The following is a 26,656-nucleotide window of genomic DNA, read 5'->3' as shown; positions in this document are numbered from 1 at the left end:
AATGGCCAGAGCTGCTGACAGGGAAACTGGGGAATCAGGTTTAAATCTTGGGGTCAGCTGCACAGTTTGTGATTCTGGGCATATCACTTACGCTCTCACTGCCTACGACAATAAATTTGTCATTGTGTAATGTAACTGGTGAGCACGGCAAGTGCTCCTATTCCATCGACTGGTATTAGCACTATGGAAAGATGGAGGACGAAACAAGCGCTCCAATACCATCGGATCGTGAAAAAAAAAAAGAAGCACGACAAGGGACATAGTCGGGGGACTGGTCAAGCAGGGAAGCAGGAGGGGATGGGGAGATGGGCAAGCAACAACGGGAAAAAAAGCCTTAATTGAAACAGGATCACTGACAAAAATGAATGTGTCATTGTGTAATGTAACTGGTGAGAACTTAAAGTGCTCCAATACCATCAGCTTGTGTTCGCTCTATGGCAAAACGGATGATAGAGGGAGCGCTTCAATACCATCGGATCGTGCAGTAAATAAATAAACAAGTGCTGTTCGTGTTTTAACAGCTTTTTAAGAAATGCATTTGTTTATGTGCACACACATGCATTTTAGTGGTATGTGTATATGTGTACAAGGGAGAAAAACCAAAGGGGATGATGGACGGAGTGTTGAACATTGCAAGCACTCACCCCCAGTCAACTGATCTGGGTTTAATCCATCATCATTCTTTAGCTCACTCCGCCACCCCAGTTCAGACATGGCAATATGCAAATCATTTCATTTCATTGTGTCTTTATTTAGATTAATATAATCATAAAAGACAGAACATACAATGTCAAGTTAACAATACTTAGAAGAAAAACACAGTACTGTATATAACAATCAAATCCGTGAAACTGGTAACAATAATTAATGCAAAATATTGATCATATAAAAAGGCTCAGTCGCCAGAGACCACATTAAAAACCATAAAATTACAATGATGCTATATAAAACCAAATAATCATCACTACTATAGGTTAAGTAACAGTGTCTCACTGAAGTGACACAGCAGCTATATAGTTATGACTAGGCTTGGGCTGCTCTTAATTTTTTACAGCGAATAATCCAGGCCCAACTCAAAAATGTGGCCATAGATACAACTATAGGGGCCTCAGTGGATGACCGCAGAATCCTTAACGCCTCCATGGCAGATCTAGTGCCCAGGTTCATGCAGATGGGTTTCAGCCATTTGCTCCTGGGAAGCTTGTAAGCCGGGCACGCCAACAAAAAGTGGGATATAGATTCCGTCGGCGCTGGACAGGCAGGACAATGCTCTGACCCATGCAAGCGCCATCTACATGTAAAGGCATTAATTGGGAGGGAGCCAACCCTGAACTGGTTATATAATTTCCTATCAACTGGTCTAAGGATGGTATCCCAATATGTTTTGAGCACGAAGTCCTGTTTTTGCATCAGAAAGTCCCTGTATAAAGTGGGCCTAGTATTAGAAGAAAAGTAGTTGCTCTTAACCATGTCCCAGTACGCAGCCTTAAACTCCCTTTTAGATGGAAATGGATTTTCTTCGGGATGCTCCCATAAGCCACTCATCCCCATCCTGCACAAGGTGTTTTTTACATTCTGTAGCCATTTGATCTTCCCCGTACAGCCAACCCCCCTGAAATCCATAAGAGATTTAGCATATTGGGAGAGCTCAGGGGTAACCCAGAGTCGTCTCCAAAACGCTATCGGTCTAAACCGGGCTAAATCCTCTATGCAAAGGCAACCCAGATCCATAAAAAGTGGCAATAGGGGCGAGGTTTGTGGAAGGCTCGTGATGGCTCTAACAAATTTATTCTGAGCTTGTGCAAAGGAGGAGATGTTCTCAAAGCCCCATAACTCCGCTCCATATAAGATTGAGGAAATAACCTTGGTGTTATAAATCTTGAGAACTGGGGCCATGGGCTTAGTGAACGAGAGCTTATGTTCTGTTACCAGTGCTCCTGCCAACTGTGCATGTTTCATTGCTAAAAGGTAATTCTGGGGCTTCCAGTTAAGTTTCTTGCCCAAGGTAGTCCCCAGGATTGCAAACACATTAGTCTGTTCCAATAGGACATTGTTCATAAACACACTACTTTTAATGGTCTTGTGATTATGAAAGACCATGAACTTTGTCTTATCCACATTTACCACCAGCCCATGGTCATGGCAAAACACCTCAAACCTAGACAATGCAGCCAGCAAGCCCTTCTGTGTCTTGGATAGGATCAAGGTGTCGTCAGCGAACATGAGCAATGGTATCCTCAGCCCCGCCAAACTAGGGGCATCTGTATGGCATGTGGAGTAGTAGTGAACCACCCTGTCTATAAACAAGGAAAACAACGTGGGCGCCAGGACGCATCCTTGGCGCACCCCCTTAAGCACTGAAAATCTAGCTGTAACCTCACCCTTTGTGCCCCACCTCACCTGCGCATAATTAGAAGTGTGCAGTTTAATTATCAAGGCTAGTAGCTCCTGGGGCATCCCAGCATCCAAAAGTACGCTCCACAATTTGGTACGTGGAACCAGATGAAAAGCCGACTTAAGGTCGATAAAGGCTGCATATAGCAAACCTCCTCCCATGATAACTACTTTCCAGTATATCATAACAAACCTAAAAACCTGGTGCTGGTAAAAGGATGAAAGCCAGCCTGCAGGGGTGACAAAATCTCATTCTCCACAATCCACACTTGGATTCTACTGAGGACCAATCTGGCAATTATTTTCTGCATTGAGTCAATGAGGCTAATCGGCCTGTAGTTGCCAGGTGATGAGCGGTCGCCCTTTTTAGGTCTCGCAACCTGCATTGCACTGCACAGCAGTGCTCGTGCAGGTCGCGAGACCTTTAGTAAGTGAAAAATGGGGAAATCAAGCTGACCTAGCAATCGCACATGCTCGTCCGTGTGCGTTTCCTTTTCAGCTCCCCCATTGACCTTTGCGTGCGTCTTATTCTAAAAGACTGGACGCAATTGGCCAGAGGCGCACGCATAGCTCCTCCCATGGCCTATTGGTGTCTATTACGCGCACCAAGCACGTAATAGACACCAATAGGCCGTGGGAGGAGCTATGATCGTGCCCAGACACAAGTGTGACGCGCGCGCCACTTGTTTTTCTTTACTTTTGGTATAAGAGCGGCACCCGCGCTTTACTTTTGATGTTATAAGTAAAGCGCGGGTGCCGCGATTATACCAAAGGTAAAGAAATAGAAAAAAACATCTATCTCTTTACTTTTGGTATAATCGCGGCACCTGCGCTTTACTTATAACATTAAAAGTAAAGCGCGGGTGCCGCGATTATACCAAAGGTAAAGAAATAGATTTGTTTTTCGATTTCTTTACTTTTGGTATAATCACGGCACCCGCGCTTTACTTTTAATGTTATAAGTAAAGCGCGGGTGCCGTGATTATACCAAAAGTAAAGGAATAGGAAACAACATCTATTTCTTTACTTTTGGTATAATCGCGGCACCCGCGCTTTACTTATAACATTGTATTCGGATTGGGGCTGACGTGCCTCTCCCATAAGGACGCCCTTAGCCCATTTCCTTCAAATTAATTATAATGCAGTCTCTGGCATAAGGACGCCCTTAGCCCATTTCCTTAAAATTAATTATAATGCAGTCTCTGGCAAAAAGAATTCTGAGGGGGCCAATCCAGCACCCTCTCCTTACATATATGATTTGATCGGCATCCCTTACTGGGAAGTGACAATTCCTATCCAACCAGTGAATCACTCTATTCCTTAACGAATCGTAGGGTTCTATTTAGCCTGGCCCTAAAGGGGGGGTGGAGGGGGTGTGGGGGGGTTAGCTATGACTACTACATAGGGGGAACATTCTGGAGGTAAGTCAATGGTGACCTGGGCATCTGCAGCATTGGCTTCCTTTAACGTGGCAAATCTAGCCTCTGCTAATGCGGGAACTCGTAGGGTATCACCATGTGTTAGATGTATATCATTTGCATTGGTTGCCTCTAGCTGCAGCTGTATTTGGGGTATAGCTACAGGTGCTTGCATACGATCCCTGAGAGGAACTTTGGGTATAGCGCCTGCGGCCTGTGACTCATTAACACATGGTGATGCTGAGCTGACCCCCAGTAAGTTGGTTGTAGTAGTTACCTTTGATACTAATGCCCTATCAGGTCTAGCAGGGCCCTCTGTAATTTGCCACATAGGAGGGTTGGGATGTTGTGTCCTAATCTGCTTGACCTCGACAAACAGGGCCTCCAGCTTTACTAAAATTGGAGCCAGCAGTGCTTCCAATCTAGAATTAATCCCAGCCATCAATAACATCCATTGTGAGTCTCCCATATCACGTGAGAATGATCCACCCTCGGTAGTAGGGGGGACTGAAGACTTGGACATATTTTGCCCTTAAGATCCACCAGGCAGAGCAGGAGTTTTTTTACATTTCCTTTTCCTTTTAGGAGTGGGTGGGGAGCTTTTTCGGCGAGTAGCATGCTACTCCGGAACCCATAAAGGATTAGTGGTAAATTAGCATAGTGAAATATGAAAATAATTTGAGTGGTGGATATGTCAGTCAGTTATTTGGATTGAGAAGGATAGTGGACGGATAGAAGAGGGAAAAGGTTTGCATTTATATCGCCCTTGCTACCCTTGATGAGGTGTTGAAGCGCTTTTCAATGAGTAGCACGCTACTCCGGAACCCAAACAGGATTAGTGGTAATTAGTATTGGGAAATATGCAATTAATGTGAGTGGTGGACATGTTAGTCTGTTATTTGGATTGAAAAGGAATAGTGGAAGGATAAAAGAGAGAAAGGTCTAGAATGTTTTTTTCTTTTTTTTGGGGGGAGTTTATAGCTGTAGAAAGGCATGAGTGGTGGTCGTGTTATTCTGTTGTTTGGATTGAAAAGTAACAGTGGAGGGATAGAACAGGGAAGGAGGGATAGAAGAGGGGAGGGTCTAGAAACCTTTTTTGGAGTTCATAGCAGTGAATGGTGGTTTGGGATAAATAAAAGAGGGGTAGAGGGGGAAGAGTCAGAGGTAAGGGTTTAGAACGGCTTGTTTGGGTGATCTGGGTGATCTGAATAGTAAAAGATGAGGAACGGAGGAATAGAGGAGGGAAGAGACTAGAAAGGGTTACTTTGAGGACAATAGTAGTAGTATGGGGTTTGGGATGAATGAGAGAGTGGAGGTAGAGGATATATTGATAGAAGTATAGCGTGAATTGTAGGTTACAAATTGTCCACCCTACATATGCATGCCTTAGTGTGTGTGCATTTACTGACTAGGGTTTTCCCTGGCAGAAGAAAGCCACTGTGACCAAACAGCACTCATATTTGGCTGAAAAATGTTGACCTAACACTAGGCTGTGTGTGCTCACTGCACATCCACTATCACTGTTTTTAACCCTACCCCAGAAATCCAAAATTTAAATATTTTCCCTAAAGGCAGATATCCTGGAGGTGGTTTTAAAATTCAGTCACAATTCACCACATCACAAATCGAAACTAGATCCGCTGTAACCAGGTGTCGTAGGACACCTTAGATGCATTCAGCATCTTAGGTGGGATCCCAATCCCAATGATGATGCATGCCCCCAACTAGGATGGTGGGTGGGGGATCTTTTAAAAAACCTAATGGTTTATCTAAGGCATGGGAGAAATACGCGTGGCAGCACATTGGGATGGCAGCAAATGCATTCTCATTTGTTTGATACATTGGTAAATGCCACACACAATAAATAGTGCTTTGAAAAACACCAGGAAGTACCATTTTTAAGCACTGAAAATCCCTGAAGTAAGTCCCTGGAGTGAGAAGAAATAATTTGTAGAGAATAGAGACAGCAACGGCACACACAGAAGGAGCTCTGGACACCCCAAAGCACACCAAGACTTCCTTTCTGGGTGGGACTGGGCAGACAAACATTTTCTGAGGCCAAAGTACCTTAGAACAAGACCAAGAGAATCCATTGCCACCATGTGACATGACACGTTCATGAGAAGCAGAAACCTGACAAAATCTCCCATGATGGACCCCAGCAGGGTTAAGAAGCACAGGTTTACAGATCCTGCGCTGGAGGTCCTGACTGTATTTAATCCAAACAAAGGTTCAAAGTGTTTGAGAAAATACAATTACATATACAAAAATGAATTAACAATTAATTACAGCAACAACCACATCAGTGCACACATAGAAGTGAAAAATGCATATATATAGAAAAATACATATATATAGAAAGAAGGCCCATACAGGAAGAATCTACAAAAACATACAAATTGTATTCAATAAAAATATAATATCATAGAGCTCAGAATTGTAAGCTGGTACATATAACATTTAGTAAAAATACACAACCAGACAGGTGGCAGACAAAAAGAGGTTACATAAAAGATGGAGTTTCAGAAAAACACTGAAACTACAACAAGCAAAACAATGTGTCCTCCATTAATTGCGGCCACAATTGCGTCGACGACGTTTCGACCTTTGTTATTAATCCACGGTCATCTTCAGGGCATAAAATTTAACTGAGCATCCCAACAGACAATTTCCAATCAAATAATGGAAGGCGAACGTAACAACAGTCAATGTATGAGAGGATAGATTTAATAAAAGGCGATTAGCTGGAAACAATTTTATGTTCAGCTCCAATAATTTGGTTACCTCCGTAACTGCTTAGAGATAAACTGGCGAAATTAGCCACGGGTAGGAGAACCCTTCCTCCCTTATACTTGCTTCATGTGCGCGGTCAGAATTAATCCCGTCACACCGCTCGATAATTCCTGACTGACACGTGGTAAAACAGCACTACTGTCTGATGGGCTATAGGATGCTAAAGACCACATTGAAAACCAGAAAACATGTGTGGAATGGAATAACAGACAAAATCAGTGTTGTATCAACATATCCTTGTAATTCTGAGGACATCAAAAATAGGTTGCATGACATAAAATGCTTTGTACAAATCTTACAAGTCCACTGCGCAGTGCCTGTTGCAAACTATAATAGCGCTGTTATAATATGGAGGGGAAGGAATGGCAGTGTGTATCACTATGTTGGGCTCCGGGATATCCCTTATTGATGCGAGTATGTTTGGTGTGGTGCCCATATCAGCCATGTATGTCCTTGAGATCTCAGGCTGACTCATGTTTAGATGTTTCAGCCTTACTCTGTCAATCTTGGCTCTCAACTTGCATTGCTGCACCTCTGAAGTCATCTCTGGGTGGCCTTATTCAAATCCTCACACTGCATGGCTTGTTGCAACAGAACATTGATCTGGTACAACATGGTGTAGCTGGAACAGCATATGTACTGTGCAATTCTTAGGTTATTTTTGGTGGTTTTTTCCAGCTTTTGTTTTATTCCATATATGTTTAGGAACTTTCACAACTACAAGTCTACAACCTGCTTTTGACAGAGGGTATCTTAGGTGGTATTTTCCACTGGTTTTCAAGGAACTCCCATCCTTCAAGTGGATTTTATTTCCTGCAGGTTTTGTTCAAGTGCCTTAAATGTGATATGACACACAATTCATATGGAGGGTAGACATGCTGCATTTAACATATGAAATAAATATTGCAAGAATTTAAAATTGTGATCGGCCGGGTCAGTAACCTCGTGTGCAACTTACCACAGCATGCACTAATTGCTTCTACGCTTAACTCCTAATAGAGACCTAAGGTTCAATCTAGCACGGAGGAATTCCATGGGATGGATAATACACTAAGCACTTGGAGCCCCATAAATACAGCAATCTATCGCAGATCCTATTGGTAGACACTTATAAACATTAAACAACTGAGAAAAGCCATTGGCTGGTTGGTGTCAAGAGTCTTACAATAGACAGAGGCATAGCTAACAATACCACCGACCGCAAAGTGACACCAAGGCCCACTTGTGCAAGGGGATCACACAGCACCCAAATTAAGACTGTATTCTGCTACCCAAACATGAGGCATGAGCCATTTTCCCTGCTTGCACCACTGCCCATGTCACTCTTGCTACATCACTGACAATAGAGGATTATCACAGTCTGCACACAGCACGCGAGGAGGCATTTCCTCCAACAGACAAGGCGCTCAGCCAACGCTGTTAATTACAGCTGGCTTCAATGAAACACACAATAGGGAGCGTGACAAATTGCTTCAGACGCAGTGCCGGTTAACAAAGGCGGCAAACAGGTAAGGAGATCTGCTGACATCGGTGTGACCTCTCCACTCTTGTGCTCTGTCCATTTCAAGCGCCTTCAACTTGAGAGCATAATGAGAAGCCAGGGAAAGCGCCTCAAAAAGGACTCTCACTTCCTGGTCAGCGGGCCCAGTGAAACGTAAGGCGACACGTTGAATGCTGGGAAATTCTAGACTGTTTGCTAACAATTCCTTTCATCGCCTTCAGAAAGAGGCCTTCTGACAGGCCATCAGCACTGCCCGAGTCCACTGATCGGATGTTTGAATAAGTACTTAGAACCACGGCACTACAGACATCCAAAGGAGCTACATAGCGCATGCAGTGGTCACTGGCAAGCCAAGACTAGTAAACTAGTGCGCTGTTTCTGAAAAAGCCTCAAAGCGGGTGGCAATGTGCTACACAAATGCATTTAATATCAAATGTTTTCCGACTAAAGGTGACTGGACTGATCTGCCGTGGCTTGCTTAGCATTCTAGAACCCAGCTTTGGAACAGATGCAGAGTTTTTATTGATTAAACAAATGGAAAACGCTCACGGTCTTTAAATAAATCGTAAAAGTTTGGGAAGAAACCAGATCTCAAATAAACTTTTGAATGTAGTTTTTGGATTGTTGTTTTGTTTTACCTTGGATACACAAATCAACATGCTTTACACAAATACGTGTCAAATGGAAAGGATGTGGCATAATGGCTAGAGCTGCCAACTGTGGAACTGGGGAACCAGGTTTGAGTCTCGGCGTCAGTTAGGCAAATCACTTAATCTATCCGTCCCTACATAATAGGAATGTGTTCTTGTGCAATGTAAAGCGCTCCAATAGTCTTTTACGCACTCATGGTCTTGCTAACTAGCAGAGCTCAGCTTTTTGATCTACTGAAAAGTAAGTAAGTCATGTTGTTAAGATTTACTTAAGATTTACATACAATGCGGCTAGTTTTATCCGCTTGCCCGAGGAATCTGACTGACATGAAAAATGCCAGGACTCGATACAAACTGGCCATTAGTAGAAGAAAGGAAGAGATTCTCGAGGAGCGCTGGGAGGTGTTAGCGCAAACCGCTGCCCGTGGAAGGGGGGATATCTTTTGGGCCGCGGTCAAAGATTTGCGCTGCTCAGGCCAGCTCTCGACCCCAATGGACTGCACCATCCCCGGAGCTGCTTGGGTGGACCATTTTTCCAAGATTTATGCGGTTCCATCCTCATTGACGGCTACCCCAATATTTAACTACCCTCCATGGGTAGATATATCACTATCTGAGGTGGAAGAGGCCATCGCACAGAGCGCGGGGAATAAAGCCCCAGGCTCCGATGGCCTTCCAATTGACATTATTAAAGCTTATCCTGATTTATGAGCCCCTCTCTTGCTGAATGTTTTTAAAAATTTAACTTTTACCTCCCCACCACCACTAACTTGGTCATCAAGTATAATTGTGCCTATTTTTAAGAAGGGCGATCGGTCTCAACCGTCATGTTTTAGGCCAATCTCCCTTATTGATAATACCTTAAAACTTTTAGGCAGAGTATTATATAATAAAATCCTATCATGGGCCGAGGATAACCATATTTTGGAGAGTTGTCAGCTGGGTTTTCGTAATAAGGTTGGCACTGCAGAACAGTGCCTTAATCTTAACCTTATTTTCGGCAAATACACCGTTGCACGTAAATGCCCAATTTACCTTGCTTTTATGGACCTATCCACTGCTTTCGACCTCGTTAATAGGTCGTTGCTCTGGAGGGCCTTATTGGATTATGGTCTGGATGAATCCCTGGTTCACTTCCTGGCCTACTTACACAGAGATTTGAAGGCTTGTGTCAGGATTGGCCATGGGGGCGAGGTCACTGAGTTGGTTAGAGTCAATAGAGGGGTTAGACAGGGTTGTGTCCTAGCCCCTCTTTTATTTATCATTTATATCAACGGCCTACATAAACACCTGGTTTCCTTAACTGGTGATGTCCCGACAATAAATGGTAACCATTTCCCCGCCCTGCTATACGCAGATGATGCGGTCCTTATGGGCCGCACCCCTAATGCTCTACGCACTTTAGTGAATGGCTTTGTTGACCATATGGATTTCTTAGACCCGAAGACTAATTTAAAAAAATCCTTTGTAATGTCATGTGGCCCGAAGAGACGTCATATTGGTAGTATTGTTGTGGGGACAGAGAGATTGGGGTCAACTAGCAGTTTCCCGTATTTGGGTGTGGTCTTTGCTGCGAACAACTCCTGGAGTGGGCATATCGCCCACTCCAGGAGTAAGTTCTCAAAGTCCATTAACTCAATTCTGAGCCTCCCCCGCCCCAAGATGACCGGCGCGCTGGCTGCTATTTTAAAAATATACAAAGCCCAATGCGTCCCGGTTGCCACATACGGTGCTGAGGTCTGGGGAACTGCTAGATGTTCTGACATAATTGCCGAGGAAACCAGATTCTGTAGGAAGCTCCTCTTTGTCCCCATTACTTCCCCACACTTTATATGCCATAAGGAATTGGGGTTGCATTTTATAGGGGATTTTATTCGTGCTCGTCCGGCCCTTTTTTGGCTGGCGATTTGGAAAAACCCTGCCGCCAATTTGACCAGGGACATTATCGAGGACTGTTTACGCTGCGATAAGGGAATGGCTATCCCCTGGTTATCAGGGGTGCTGAGTGCACTTCGCAGCGTGAACTTCCAAAATGTTTTCCTAAAACCCACCACCACTACGCTCCCTTCAAAATGTGAACTTAAAAAAGAACTTTATATGTTATTCAATGCTGAAAGGGCAGCGAGGGAGACTTTGAAACCTAGTGTTTCCAGATATCTAGCCTGTAATCTCTTAACCTATCCTACACCCAGTTATTTAACTCTCCCACTGAGTCATTGGGAGCGTGGCCTTATATTCCGTCTTAGGGCAGGTACCATTAAATATGCTCTTAGTTTTCCTTTATGGAATTTTAATGAGCAATGTGCTGAGCCTTGTCCTTGTGACTGTCGGAGCAAGCAAACAATTTTACACTTTTTATTTTTTTGTAAATTTTATATGAAGTATATCAAATGGTTTTTAATTCCGTATTTTAAAAAACTAAAACCAATTAGCCTGGAACTTGCATTTTCAATGATTTTGACCCTGGATGACCATGAACTTGTCTTTCGTGTGAGCTCCTTCTTAAAAACTGTGGTTCGTGCTCGTTTAACAATGTCTTAAAATTTGTATGGACTGCTGTTTTATGTGTAAATAGCACTTTATCGTGCATTTTGTATGTTTTCCTTTATTTACTGTGCTTTTATGGATTATTACTGATCCGAATAAAGTTTCATTGACTGACTACATACAATGATTTTCAGTACAGCTTTTCTCCATACTTGTCAATGATCTTGAAAATCTGACTAGCTTTAGCTTAGGCCAGGATGAAATTTAAATTACGCTAGCATAATTCACGTAATTTCGGGGATTTTATGTTACGCTTGTTAGATGAAATTCCAAAAATGGTGCCATTAATATCACAGGAGTGCAGTAACAACGGGAACAAACAGAACATGAGGGGCTGTTGTTTGCAGCAATTGAGTTTTTACCACATTTTTAATGCAAAATACGGTCTCCAATAAAAATTGACAAGGACACATTTTGCCCTAAAATATTGCAGTAAAGAAATGATTTACATTCCGTGTAATTGCACAAAAGTTCAAGCAATTTTCTCAAATTTCACATTATTACAGACCCAAAAAATACGCAAATTTTGCACACCCCTAGTTTTTTAGGTCCCGCCTGACACAGCGCATGCACTGCCCTGGCGAGACTTTTAGTGTGTGGGTTTTCAAAGGGCTGCCACAGGCTTTTGGTGGCCAAGCGCTTGCGTTCACGCGAGCGTGCACGCGCGCAGCCGCCATCTGTCTTTGATCGCGATCACTATCACTTTCGCGGGCTGCGCGGCCGTGTCACTTTCACGGCCGCGCGGTCAATGCTTGTTATTTTCACTGGCCTGCTCTACTCTGAGCTTCATTATATTATTCTTGCCCCAGCGTGGTACTGTCTACGCGGCCGAGCTCACACTGAGCGGGAGCTTTTACGGAGACGAACGCTCCTTGAGCAAGCACATACAGAGTGCCTCTTGTCCCGATTGAACTATACGTCTCGGTGTATCCGTCCAATTAGTGACATATCCGATGTAGAAGAAGTGCACATTAGCGCCTGATGCGCTTGGAATAACTACCCTGTGACCCCCTACAGTTTGAAAAACTACCCTGTGACACGTAGTCCTCCATCCATTGGAAGTCTGGCTACCTCCATTGAATTAAATTCCTTAAATCCGATCAGGTGTTTTGATTAATATCACCACCCAGTCAGGTTGCCCCTCTCTGGTCCTGATGAAGATCCGCACGGCCAAGGCTTAAAAATCCCCCAAGGCCATCAAGACGGGTCGAAACGTCGACGCCCACTCCTCACTACCTGGGACACACAACAGTCCTTCGTGCTAGACCACTTATTGGGTCTTTTTCGAAATATAAGAATACGTTTCTACAAATTGATAAATGTGACCAGGTTTTGGACGGTGAATTATAACCGATCCTTATTGTTGAAATCAATTTAATGTCTTTATTACTATGTCTCCATTCTTGTTTCACTCATTCACCCTTTAATCACTCTTTTTTGATGCACGTTCCCTTTGGAGCAACCTCGTACTGCTTTATTAATTAACTTTTTCAAATGGCAAAATAATAAACGTATGGATAATAATTTACAAATGGTTTGGATGTTGTTCTTCGTTAGATTAAATTACATATTGAATATTGTGAGCTCCTTCCTTTAGAAAGAATTTTGGTTTTGAGCTCAGGATCAGAAAATTATTTAACTAAGCGAAGCAATTGACTCAGATGTATTAATAATTGGTCAAGGACCATTGTTTTTGGTATCAAGATTATACCCAGGTCCCTCAACCATGGGTTACCCCATTTTTGTAATGGCGAGAAACAACAGCCAGCTCGAGTGCACAGTATTTTATCAGCATGCGCCTGTTATTGTGTTGCGTTTGCCCTGTCTTATGTGCTAGCTGAGCCTTTGGTTGTCAGCAGGAAGGTTGCCCTGCTAATGGTAGTGACCATGGTTGCTGTCCGGAAGGAGTCAGTTGTGTTTGCTGTTCCAGTGTGTGTTTACTCTGGCTACTATACAAACAGTGTTTCTGCATAATCCGAGTGCAATACTGTGTTGTGGTGCCCTGTAATGCTATGTGTGCACACTAACTGCAGCGCTAGTTATGTTTTAGCTGAAGTGTTTAGTAGTACACACTCATACACAAAATGCAGACCACACCTTTCATAACAAACAGAGCATTTATTTAACATCTCTTCATAACACCTCTGAAAATAAGATTACCTTTCCCCTTGCTCTCTTCATGCTGGTTCTCCTCCTTCCTCTGTACCTTTCCGACCACCATCTCTACCTCAGTCGACCTCATTTCATTACCTTGCTGTTAAGGTTGATTTTTCTTCTTTCTTTCTCAAAGCACACCCCCTCTGTTGGTTCCTCCTGCTGACTTACTCCTACACGCTTTAAAAAATGCGTTCATTTCATACCATTTAAGCCACTACATTTCACATTTCTGGTAAGTTTCCACTGGCGTGTTGAAGTGTTTGGTCTTGGAACTCTTTTCTTTTTTCGCAGCTCATGTTGAGCATGTTTGTTTTGTTTGCAGCTCCTCCTTGCTTAGGTCTAAAATTAAAGAGATATTTGTGCATTTCTGGCATTTTTTGGTCAAAGCAATGAGTTTTAATTTTGTGCGAAGACCGCATTTCTTTGTAATTAGATTTCATCAGTTCTAAACCTGGTAACACAATCCACACAAATACACTCCTCGCCATGCAACATAATTCTAATCAGCCTAATTTCACTCAACACCACCCACTTCCACGCCACACAATTCAACTTTCTACATTTCCATTCCATTCCACACCACATAATTTGATAACAAACCACATAATAAAACTCATCGCAATGACACAACATACTGCATATATACAATCCACACAACAGAATTCAACATCATGCCACAACAGCACACAACATAATTAAACTCCACTACGTACCACTCCACAACATAAACTACCATTCCACATAATTACACACCATAACAGACGATCCCACCCCACAGAATTCCAGTACACTCAATACCACTTAATTACTGTCCACATAATTCCACTGCACACCATGCCACATAATTCGGCTACACAAATCCAATCCATACCACAAAATTCCACCACACTCAATTCAACAACTAACAATTCCAATCCAACCCACATTATTCCACTCCACACCACATACATCCACTCCACTCCAAACCTAAACACATAGGTAAGAGACATTGTCATTTACCCCTCCAATAGCTCTAACTTTCACAAATGCGAGACATATTGCATTTCAAACGCTTGTATTAATCTATAGGTCATGAAGTAAAATTTACCCAATCGGCGTAAAACTTCTTCCAACGTCCCAACTGAATAGGGGCGTTGGAGGTAAGCCATCCAACCTTCTGCCCTATTTAGAGTGTACTGTCTGATGACTTTTTTTTTTTTTACTGTCCATCCCCGCCTGGTGTATCCTGGCAGAGAGGGACAGTAAAAAAAGAACAAGCATTGGCATAGCCAATAGGTCTCGCCTTTGGGACCTTATAAGTGTTTAGCCATGCAACAGTTGATGTTATTGCACCAAGGATATTGTGCTGGATAGCTAAACACTTATAAGGTCCCAAAGGCGAGACCTATTGGCTATGCCAATGCTTGTCTATTTAGCGACTTAAAGAGGCCAGTCCCAGTTGTTAAAAAGCCGAAATTGCCTCAGAGGACACTACACTCAAGGAAATATTAATAATAATAACAATAAATAATAATGCTTTGCAGATAATGGTAGACCATTGCACAGCTACAAAAAAATACACAACTCTGGTACTCATTTTTAAGTTTTGCCTGCACAGCACTTGCTCTGTGCTTGTGAAATCTATTGCTAATATAATGTTAAAAGGGGCTTACATCCCGCCCTTGCTTTTCATTGGTTCCTGTGCTTGAAACTTACTTTTCCTCCATTTCTATTGGCTGAAGCATACTAGTTCCTTTTGCTCCTCATGTGTTTCTCTTATCAGTCTCATGGGGCACAAATACCTTTCTCATCCGCTTTGAAAGCTGAACTTTTTTTTAATGTTTTGCCTTTACATCGCTTCTGCACATAGCCGAGAGCTCTCAACGTGGCCCCCCTCTCATACGGAACTGAGGGCTACAGCTACTGGAGTGTAGTAATCGTGCTCCTCTCCTTCACCTATGTTAGGCTGCACACATACATGTGCCGCTTCTCAATGCGTGCTAGTCTTTCTTAAAACATTTCTATGTTTTGTTATGCATTCCGACGCGTCACTTTCATGCCGGCTCTTCTCTTTGTCGCGCCGATACAGCCTCCACAGCAGAACAATGAGGCAATTGCAGACTGTTCTCTGTTGCACGATCTCCAACACCGCGAGCGGTCGTGGTCACACAGCCTCCATGAGCAGAACAATTCTGAACATTAAACGTAGGCGTAAACTGCTCTCTTGCCGATTCAGCAGGGTGGCTTGCACTACCCTGTGACGCGATGGTACCGCCTACTTCAGAGCCTATGGAAAGTTAGTTTTTACAGTACACTGTGAAGCGGTGCCTGCTCGCCTGCCCTCCTCCCATTCTTTGTTGTGTTACTCCTGTTTGGTACTGTAAAATTGTAATTAATGTTTGCAATATTGCTGCGCTTTGGCACATGCACGCATCAGGCACTGGCGAATGTGTACTTTTTCATGTTTGGATATTGTGGTTATATTTAAGCAGCATGTTGGCGGCTCATTCATCTAGCAAGCTCTGAGGGGTCGAGTAAAAGCTGCTGGTTAAGATGCAGGTTTCCCAAACCACATAAACACACCTAGTATAATAGCCGTGCAATTTTATTACAACTGTAGTGAACTAATTGTAGGGCTGTTTTTTGGGGTTGTCAGGAATACGTTAGACAGCTCCCATCCTTGCCTCATAGACACATCTGCCTGGTGTTCACACCCGCACAACGCATGTGTATGGCATCTCACGTGTGAAGCAACAAAGGTGCCCAATAGAACACCTCAAGTCTGGTACACCTTACGTCTGCCTGTGGTCCACATATAAAGCCTCACGCATGACTCAGTGTGTGCTAGAGCACCTCACATTGTCCCGTGTTGCACGCTAAAACAGTTATGGTCTGTCATGTTGCTCTATGAAGCATCTTACATCTATAAGTGGTGCAAACTAGAACAGCTCTAAAATCAGAAGGGGTACATGCTACAACAGCTTAAATCTGCCTTTAGCGCAAACTAGAACATGCCAAATCTGGCAGTGTGTATACTAATACACCACGTCTTACATGGCACACACCTGAATAGCTCAAATCTGCCTCTGGTGCACACCGGGACATCTCACACATGAACGTGGCGCATGATAAATCAGCTTTTAATTTCCTTGCGCGCACACTGCTACAGACCTCCTTTGCCTTTGGTGCATGTGGTAACAGTTAGACTCCGTTTGTGGTTAAACCGGGCCATGACATAAGACTGGGCTTATTATTTTTTGGAAACCAGAGGTAGCTAACTACCTGTATAGCATGTATGATGAGCCTTAGGGTGGCGCTTGGGATATTTACTTTTGCATTTCATTAATGGCCAGCTCTCCGAGGTCGGGGCACTACGCACTGAGCTATCTTACTCAGTGGTGGCGCTGCTAATATGAATGTGCGCTTCTTTCGTAAGCAGACCTTGGCTTCAAAAAAGAGTACTGGGCCACTTAACCGTTGGCTAATCAGTATTAAAAAATGTATGGAAATGCCGCATACGTTTTTTATTCAGTGAAAACCAGCAAAAAATATGTATTGGAAAATGGATCTGAGTGTAATGCAAAAAATGGGCTACGGAGTTGAAACACAAATTCTCACTATTATTCCTCATTACTGATAGTGCAACATGTAATCAAAAGAAAATGTCTGCCCCTGCAATCACTGCTCCCTTCAGTGTCTGTAATTCACTAGTGAGGGCCTTTGGTTTTTTGTGTACAGTATTATATGCTGCAAACTTGCCCCAAAGGCATTGCAGCGCTTTACATAGGCAACAGTTACTTTGCACATGCTCACAGTTTTTTTCTTTTTAAGAAGACACAGCGGGAATTAAGTTATGTCTAGGTTGTTTGGAATCAGGTTCTTAAGGTTAAGAATTGTGTGATATCCCCTAACCCTTATTAACAGACCCTTCTTTATCATTTGAAGCGACGGATAGCTAGCTACCTGTAGAACATGTAGGGTGAGTAATAAAGTAGCGTCTGAGATATTTGGTTTTTTTCAGTCATATGTAGCTCTCAGTGGCATGCGCTCAACACACCAAGCTATCTCACACAGTGGTGGCTTTTTCGTTTCAATTATGTGATATCGGCACAAGGGCATTATAGTGCTTTAGATGAGCACCATTTACTTAACACAAGGACACTTTTTTTAAAGTAAGATATTTCCTGCTCGTTTGAAATCAGGTTCTTTAAATTAAAAATAAATCACTGTTAAGGGGTGTGAAAAGCCATTAGCTTTCGTGGCTCATGCCCTTTTGAATTTTTTGAAACATTAGGGTGGGGTTTGGGCTATTTCCTTTTCTCATTCAAGTCTTGCTCTAAGCTGCATGCGCCCAACACACTGAGCTATCTACCTCAGTGGTGGCTCAGCTTACATGTATATTAGACACTTTCTGAAGCAGACCTTGACTTCATAATTGGGGGCGTGAAAAAAAATACTGTTGTTTGATTAAAAAGTATGGACCCTCTTTACGCGAGGCTTATTAGAATTACAAGTTGTATGGGATTGCAGCTTATTTCCTCAATGCAAACTAGCTGGAGTAAGTTTGGTATAATACACTGGAGTGTAATGAAAAGTGAGATACAGAGCAAAACATGAATTTTCATCCTTGTTCCCCATTCCTGCCACCGCAACTTGTAATCGGACAAAAAGTTCTGAGCCTTGCATTTACTGTTCCCATTGGAATTTGGAATTGTCGTGTGGGGGCATTAGAACATGATTCTTTAAGTTAAGCGTTAACACCCAATAAAGGCTGTGTAATGCTGCAAAAATTAAAATGTCACACCACTCTTCATTTTTGGAAACTTCGGGTAGATATACTTGAAGAACATCGAGAGAGAGAGCGTCTGGGTGGTGCTTGGGGAAACTGATTTTTACAAGTATGGCCAGCTCTCAGGGGCAGCTGCTCTACCCACTGAGCTAACTCACTCAGTGGTGGATTGGCTTATGTGTATGTTCGTCTCTTTCTGAAGCTGATCTTGGCTTCAACAATGTGAGCGTTAAAAAATGCCATGGTTTTATTAAAAGTACCAGTTGTACAAATTGTACCAAAATGCCTCTTCCATTTTAACTCTTTGAAAAACTGCAGGCATATGATTTGGGAAATGGTTTGGAGTGTCATGAAAAATTGGGATACGGACTGGATAAAAAGATTCTCACATTTGAACATTATTCCTGGCACTGCAACTGGTACTCGGATGGAAAATTCTGCACCCTGCAGTTCCTGTTACCTCAGTACAGTATGGGTAATTCTCTGGTGAGTTCATTTCGGCCTGATAGCTTTTCACAATTTGATTTCATATAAACTCGGTAGAAGGGCCTTTCTGCGCTTAACATGAGCGCCAGTTACTTCATACTAAGGTACATAATGTTTGGGGGTAAACACAGCAGGATTAAGTGATTTCCAGGCCGTTTATAATGAGGTTCTTTCTGTAAATAATAAGCCCCTATTTAGATGTGAGTAATGTCATAAGCCTTAATAACTCACACCTCTCTTTATGTGTGCAAACTACGGATTGCTAACTACCTGTAGAACATCTAGGGAGGAGAGCCTCAGGGTGACGTTTGGACAATTTACTTTTTTATATGGAGGGTGAGCAATCTGCCACCTTTGTGACGGAAACCTCAACTCCGAGTAAAGCCCTAAATATGTCCAACATTAGGGTAGCCGCACTTGACACAATTAAGTAGTATATGTAACAAAGTCGCACAATTTAAACTGAAAAGCACTTAACACTTCGCAAGTGTAATATTTATGGTGTGCTGTGAGTGACAGCTCTAGCCGCTGTAAATAGCAGCACGGTGCCGCAGTCCCCCTACGATGCGGCAGTGGACCCGACTCGGATTAGCGGTGGTGCAAGAAGATGGCGGGAGGGGAGGGATGGTGTAATTTGATGGCCCATCGCGATAACGTATCTCAGATAGTAATCACCTTCGAAGCCGGTGACTCACATATAATCCGATTACAAGGCCTAATGAATTTAGCAAACAACAGACTGCCGGGCCTAGACTGCTCCTGTTCCAGTAAGGCGTGTCCTGCCTGACCCGCGTGCCAGGCAACCGCGCCTCGCCAAGCAACGGCCGTGCGTCTCTCCAGGGCTAACCACAGGCTAGGGTGGCACGAGGTGTGGGAGTTCCGGAAAACAATTTAGGAAATTGAATTCAACGTAACATTTTTTTTAAAGGAAGTGTTTTAATAAAATCTGTCAGATCATACAAGTTGCTTGAAAGCGTCACAGCCTTAAGTACGTTGTGTTTTTAAGGTGTGGGCCAGTTTTGTTATTCAGCATTAACCTCTATGAATGATGCGTCGGCTTGGAGCGCCTACTTTTAAAGAACTAGTTGCCTTATTTGTGATGCTGCCCAGTGGAATCAGAATGGCTTTTATGCAAAGATTGTATCCTACTAGTGAGTCAGTAAAGTCTGGCTGAAAAACAAAATTACCACATGTGGAAATGTTTAAGTCAGCCCCACAGTGCTGGAAGCCACGAAAATAACTGACTGTGGGGGGCTGATGGGTCAGGGAGGTCCACTCTGCGCTGACAGCATCTCACTTAGCCTTCATCACTCTGGGGAAATGTCATCGTGGCCAAAAGGTCAGTACACCCCGAGGGTCACGCACAATTCGCCTCCTTCCTCTAAAGTAAATACTCCCTTATTTTATGAAGGAGTGGTCGTTTTAGGAGTAAAGTCCCAACATGCACTGGGCCTCATGGTGTCTCGGAGAAGCATCCCTGTGTCCAGGCGTCTGCCCTGTGTCTGCACTGCCAGGACACTTGCATCACTAGTCTGTGCTTTCAAAGAGATCAAGCTCAGAAGAAAGGTGAGGAACAGCCCCACCGACTTCCTACCTCATAATCTCCTGCGTGGGGAACTAATAGGATCCGAAAACGGTGGAGCTCCTGGGCACAGTCATCACTTTATGTTTAAAGATTACACAGACTCGCCCTTTGACCTACAAAGCACAGCAGCAAAGGATTGCCTACTTCTAAGCAGCTTCAAAGCTGATTTTCGCCCATGTGTTGTGTGGCGGTGGTGCCATCCTCAGGCCTTCAGAGCTGCCTGTGCATTGGAGTTTAATTCAACAGCTTGCTGTCTTGTGGTCTACGATACACGGCAGGTTGTATTACAAGCCACCCTTTAATCTATGACACCTGGGTAACCATGCAAAGTACAGTTTTTGTGCATTTGCACAACCCGCTCTCTCCCAAGCGCCTTTCTGCTTTCCCACTAGAGTTTTCTATCCATCCACTGCGCTTAATGCTCTGATTCTTTGTACTTACGTCTCGACTGGGCAGATAGCTCAGCAGGTTATTAGGCTGCTGCTGAAAACTGTGTGTGATGTGTAAGTTACACAGGCAGCCAGTTTTTCAACCTTCAAAGGTCGGTAAAGTAACCTAATGAAATAACCTTCAATGTGGTGAAGAATAATAAAGCAACAGAGAGAACTAAAGAAAGATTCCATGTCTCCACGTTTGGGAGAGCAAAAAAACACTACTGCAAGGTTTGTCACCACCAATATAGTGTGCCCTTATTATCACTGGTCTTGCTCTGCATTTATGCTGCTTCACTCACTTTTAATAGTTTACAAACCTCATGCAATCACCTTGCATTCTCATTGCTCCTTCGTAAAGCCTAAATCGGGGTCCAAGCAGGGTCAGACTGGGACAGTGAATTGGCCTGGGCACCAAAATGAAAATGGCCCCATTTGTGAATTAGATAGCTAAAAAGTGGCCCATAGTTGGAAATCAGGTATTTTTGAAGTTGTAAAGATAGGCTGTAGATGTGTTTTGCAAAGATATGGGCGACTGCAATGTTTGTGTTAATACCAGGGCATACGTGCTAACCCTCCCTATTCAGACGGGAGACTACAGATTTCAAGGCTAGTCTCCAGCCTCCCGATTCTTGCATGCAAAGACCCGAATCTTCTGTGTATTCAGATGGCAGGGGCTGTTCTTGTGTGGTTCGGATTATGCGATGACAGTAACCTGCTCCTGCTTGAAAGTGCAAAAAACTTTTGTCACGCTTTCTCTGCTTGACATAGCAATTTCTTTTTGCTCGTGACAGGATTCGAAAAAACTTATTTTGATATGCAGTACTTTGGCACCACACTTGCAAGTCCCATACACGCCGGTAGACACATGCAGGCAGCCACAGAAGTCAATGGGAGAAATACATTCTTCTTCTTATTTTTAAAAAATCTCCCACTTTCCTCTTCCAAAATGTTGGCATGTATGCCAGAGGACAGATAACGGCCCAACGTACCATAAAACAGGCCCAAAAACAACCAAAAATAAAAGTTGCAAACCGACTGACCTGTCAGAGACCAGAGCTCGGGCGCTGCCTGATTGCCTAAAAAGCAAGTTCAACCCTGGGTCAAAGCTATGCTACTTTTCTCCAAATTATTTCGCAGCTAGCCTCACCAAGGAGGGCTGAAATGTTTTTCAGCTGCCATGTGGACGGGAGGTGTAACTGCGAGGCAAAAGCCATCTCCACACACAGGCTTGTCAAGAGATTATCCTAAAGCGAAGCGCACACACTGATAGATGTAAGTGGCTTAAAAGATGCTCTGCCAAAGCCTGGTGCTGCCGTTCCTTCTCTTGACCCTTGGCGACGCCTCGAACAATCTCAGCGCAGGGCTCAGGATGTTTACTTATTATGTGACCAAGTGTGCATAAATGGAGCCTGACCAATGGGCGCCATTTCTCCCAACACGAGGGAGGGGCGAGTATGGGTCAGGTGCAGCGTGTGGAAAGGCGACGCTCGACAGGGAGACTGCATCAGAGAGACGGCTTGTTTATCCTCTCTGAGTCGAAACCCTTGGAACAGGCCTCAGGGGAGTCGCCCACCAACGAAGGGCCAGGCACAAATATTGAATCTGTGCAGAGAACCAGGGCAGGGCAGAAGCCCTGAAGGCAGGGCCAGCTTTAGCGCTGGTGGCGCCCGGTGCGAAAATCATGACCACATCCTCGGATTCTCTCACTACCACTGGCCAAAAGTGCCTCTCATCTCCCCAGTTATAAGTTATTGCTAAACACAGCGCCCCCACCGGAGGTCAGCGCCCCCTCTACAGGTCAGCGCCCAGTGCGGCCGCACCTGTCACACTGCCCTAAAGCCGGTCCTGCCTGAAGGGACACCCCAGACGGAGTGAGGCTCATAGTGCTGGTTTCTCCCTGGACCACGTGCCATTAGTAAAACCAATCGTACTGGAACAAGGGGCGACCAAACATGAAATTCGGAGCAAGGCAACAGCACTGGCTCACTGTTTAATAGTCAAGATCGAAGAGTGTTTACGATTATACACACTAGTGCGCATTCTCTCTCTCTACCCCCCACCCTCCCCCTCCCCTCCGTGATCCAGGCCACATAATGCTGTGGCCCCTCAGCCCTTCTCCACAGTTCCTTAGGCCTCAGGGTAGACATGTGGCATGACCCCTCTGCCCTTCCACATGACTCCTGTTCTGGGTCGGGCTGGGACAAAATTAAGCCAGGACACCAAAAAACACGTGACCCCCAATAGGAGATTGCAACGTTTTGTGCCGAAAAAAATGGGGGATAACTTTTACAAAAATATCTGATAAATTAAGTCGTCAGAAGCCTTTTACGTTTCATCACCTCTAGGTAATATTCTCCTAGCCAACAATGGAGAAAGGAAGGCACAAGAAAGAAGACTTCGTATTTGCACACATAGAGGAGGGACGCGGGGCAACATGAAATAGGGTGGATAGGAGGCCAGTGACCAGGGCTGTCACCTGGACAGAAGCAAAAGGTCTACATTTGTTCCAGACACTGAGTGAGTCTTGAAGCAATCAGAAGAATGGGCTGGAGCTCCTGTCTGGAAGGTCAAAGGGCTGGAGACATTTTAAGGCAGGGCCAAAGTGGGCATTGCCCAAGACTCTCGCCTTCAAAGGCCCCTCTGAGAAAGTAATCTTTCTCCCTCTCTTTCTCCAGCTTAACCTCTCCGCTTCTCTCTGCCTGCAACTATCCCTGACTTTGTATCTCTACCCATCCTTACCTCAACACTCCCTATCTTCAAAGCTCTCTTTATTTGCCTATTTGTTGCTCTGTCATCTCTCTCCATACCTGACCTTACCCATCTTTACATCCCTCTCGCTCTTATTTTCTGTCTTCCTCCAACTAACTTACTCTTCAACACACCTCTACCTCTGCCCTTTGTACTTCACCTTTCTCTAATACACCTCTCCCACTCTACTTTTCTATTGTGATATACTTCATTTCTCTCTCTACTGCAGTAATCACTAAATCCCCATCCTTCTTTCCAGCTCCAACTCATTTCTTTATCTAACTTTACCTCTCTCGCTACCTCTTTTTCTCTATGTACCGCTTCTTCATTCTGCCTCTCTGTATCTTATTACTGACTGCCTCACCTTTCGCACTTTGCCTTACATATCTCCCTTTGTCACATATCTATCTTGCCCCCATCTTTACTACTCCTTGCCTTCTTCTTTGCCTCTCTCGCAATGCCATAGTCATTATGTCTCTGTACTCTTTCTGTTGCCCTAGCCCATTTCTGTTACTAAGCAGAGTGGGAGGTCCCTGTCTAGTGAAAGAAGTATACGCATACAAGGAGGAGAGGAGGAACAAGACAGGGGAAGAGAATTAAGGAACGACTGATGAAATGTTACACAATGAATAGTTATAATTGTCAGCACAGTGCGTTCGCTTTCAGGGCTCGATTAACTAAGGGTTCCGCACTCGTGTGGGAGGCCCCACAGTCATGGGTGGGGCCCACACTCATTGCGGGACCTCTGCAAAGGGTAACTGCAGTACAGAGGTCCCGCCACCACGGCTGGCCTCCCGGCCATGACTGCAGGGCCTCCGCCACGAGTTCATGGCTCCCCAGCCACAGCTATGGGGCCTCCACCATGAGTGAGGAGGCCCTTTGTGGGTTGGGCCCTCAGTGCTCCAATGAGAATGTCAGTTGTAGAGCAGGGTTTATTTGTGGCCGCCCATATCTGTTGGTCATGTGCCTAAAGCTGGCTGCTACTTCTCTCATGGAGACGACAACTCCATCGCCATCCCTCCTTGCTCATTCCCTCTGTGGCTTCTTCTTTTCCTCGCCTTGTCTTTTTCTATTTCTTTTGCTCTTTCTACCTGCTCTCAGTGCTTAGAGGTGACCTCATAGTTGCTTAAGAGCAATAGAATGAAGCAATATAGCACAGCTTAAAAAGGTGACCAATGAAAGTTTCTTTCTACTGAAGTTCTAACATATTTTCTTTACTTTAAACATATACCGTTTTTCTCTCACTCATTCTTTCGGGGCCTCTTACTCTTGGTCCTACATTGTCTCTCTGAATCTTTCTCTCTCGATCTCTCTTTCTAGATAGCCTTCTGTCTTTCTCGCTCGGACCCACTCCCTTTCAGACACCCTATATTTGCCTCTCCCCACCCCATAGTTGTCTGTGATCAGCAGCAGGATGGACAACAATTAGTTTACACAAAGAAAACATTGAAAAGGAATAAGTAATTCTACAATGCTCAATCTAGCCTCCTCTGTCTTTCTCCCTATACCGAGAGGGCCCTCACCCTCATCCATCTGTTACACATTGTCCTCAATATTTTTTCCCTTCAAATCTTCTCTCCAATGTACCAGCACCAGTGGTGGCCGCCACAAACAAAAGTGCTGGGGAACAGGTGGGGGGACGGATGGGGAATTTAGGAGAAAATAATGTTTAAAAAAACATACATTTTGCTACCTCTGACGCTGACGGCCGCCTAGATCCTTCAATCCCAGCAGTCTCTGGGAAGACACTGCTTTGATGCTATGAGAGCAGCCCCACAATTGGTCTGAGAGGCCTGGGCTGCCGCTCAGAAACTGCCTGGGAGCCTGCGGCTTTTCTCCAACCCAGTTGGAGAAATAGAAGTGCACATGTCGGTTTCGCCGGCCTACGACGGCGGGCAGACATTCATGCGCACTAAGTGCCCACCACTGCTCCCTTTAATGGCCCGGCCCGCCCTACACAGGCATGCCAGCAAGTCACAGAAAAATAAAATTATATTGGTTTATTATTATTAAATTTTTTTGTGACTGACTCTGACAAGTGGGGCGATACTCCTCTGCCATTACAGAGGAGCTGCCCCTGACCAGCATGTCTTTTTCTCCCTCACCATTCCTCTGTCCTTCTCCACCTCACATCAGCTCTTCCACTTTGTTCTTCCCTCACCCTGATCCTGTCAGCACTTCATCTCTAGAAAGGTGGGGCCAGCATTGGACACGCCACATGTATGGCAGTCGTGCTGGCCCCCGATGACAATACGTAGGCGGGCCTGTCACGCGCAATAGTGACGTGACGGGCACGCCTCATTAGAGAACTGGTTGGTCCGGGTCGCGCCCCGGAAGTGATAACAATCACTTCCGGGGCGCACGTCGGGGGCCGGTTAGAACCGGCATGGCCTGGGTTGTCTGGGGCTAATAAAAGGCTGGGGAGCGGCGGAGTCTGCCTCTTTGCTCGCCGCTCCCATAGCCTGCAGCAGGGCCCACCCAACCTCGCTAGGAGGCTGTATTTTAATTTCATTTCTTGAATTTTGCAGGTTTCACTGGGTTTGGCGCCGTGTGACCAGGGACGGCTCTGGGACCAGCCACGGCACGCACATCGGAGGATCTGAGGATCATCGAAGTGGACTGCTGAGCGGCGGCATCGGAGAGTTGGGCAGTCTCGCGTTTGAGGCTTTACAACCCCTTTGCTTTATCTTTCAGGTTTCTCCAGATCGGCGAGTGGGACCAGGAGCGGCTTTGCGAGACCCGCGAGAAAGCACGCGCAGCGGAGACTCTGAGGGTCAGCGCAGGAGAAGAATTTGGCGATCGGAGCGGCTGGGACGCGCTGAGACTCGAGATGAAGCAGCTGGTGCGACCTCTCTACGCGGAGCTCACTTTTTGAAGGAGCGTGGTGATCAGCTGATTGGGAAAGTAAAAACAGCTGTGCGTTATAGTTGTAAAGCGCCTATTTTTTCCTGTTTGATTTAAGAGAAGCACTGGGGCCTTGTTAAAGCGTTAGCTGCATAACCAGAAGTCGGTTGTGTGGCGGGGACAGCGCGAGTTGGGGGCTGCCTATTGTGATAATTTTACCACGTATAAACTAAGCAGAGGCAATTTTGGGGTGTGGGGCCAGCGCGGGAGCAGCGCGCTCTGGGTAGTGTATTTCTCCAAGGTTGTTCACTGCATTTAACAGCTGGGCTGA

At 44.7% G+C, this 26,656-nt stretch overlaps 1 protein-coding gene across 2 annotated transcripts in view; it reads right to left on the bottom strand.

The window, feature by feature from the left end:
- Nucleotides 1-26,656, bottom strand: part of KIF19 (kinesin family member 19) — a 275,355-nt gene that overhangs the window by 203,722 nt on the left and 44,977 nt on the right. The window lies entirely within an intron of this gene.

This window comes from Triturus cristatus, chromosome 7 (assembly GCF_964204655.1).
Source record: "Triturus cristatus chromosome 7, aTriCri1.1, whole genome shotgun sequence".
In the NCBI taxonomy this organism is placed as follows: domain Eukaryota; kingdom Metazoa; phylum Chordata; class Amphibia; order Caudata; family Salamandridae; genus Triturus; species Triturus cristatus.
This window is presented reverse-complemented; position numbering and strand designations above follow the sequence as displayed.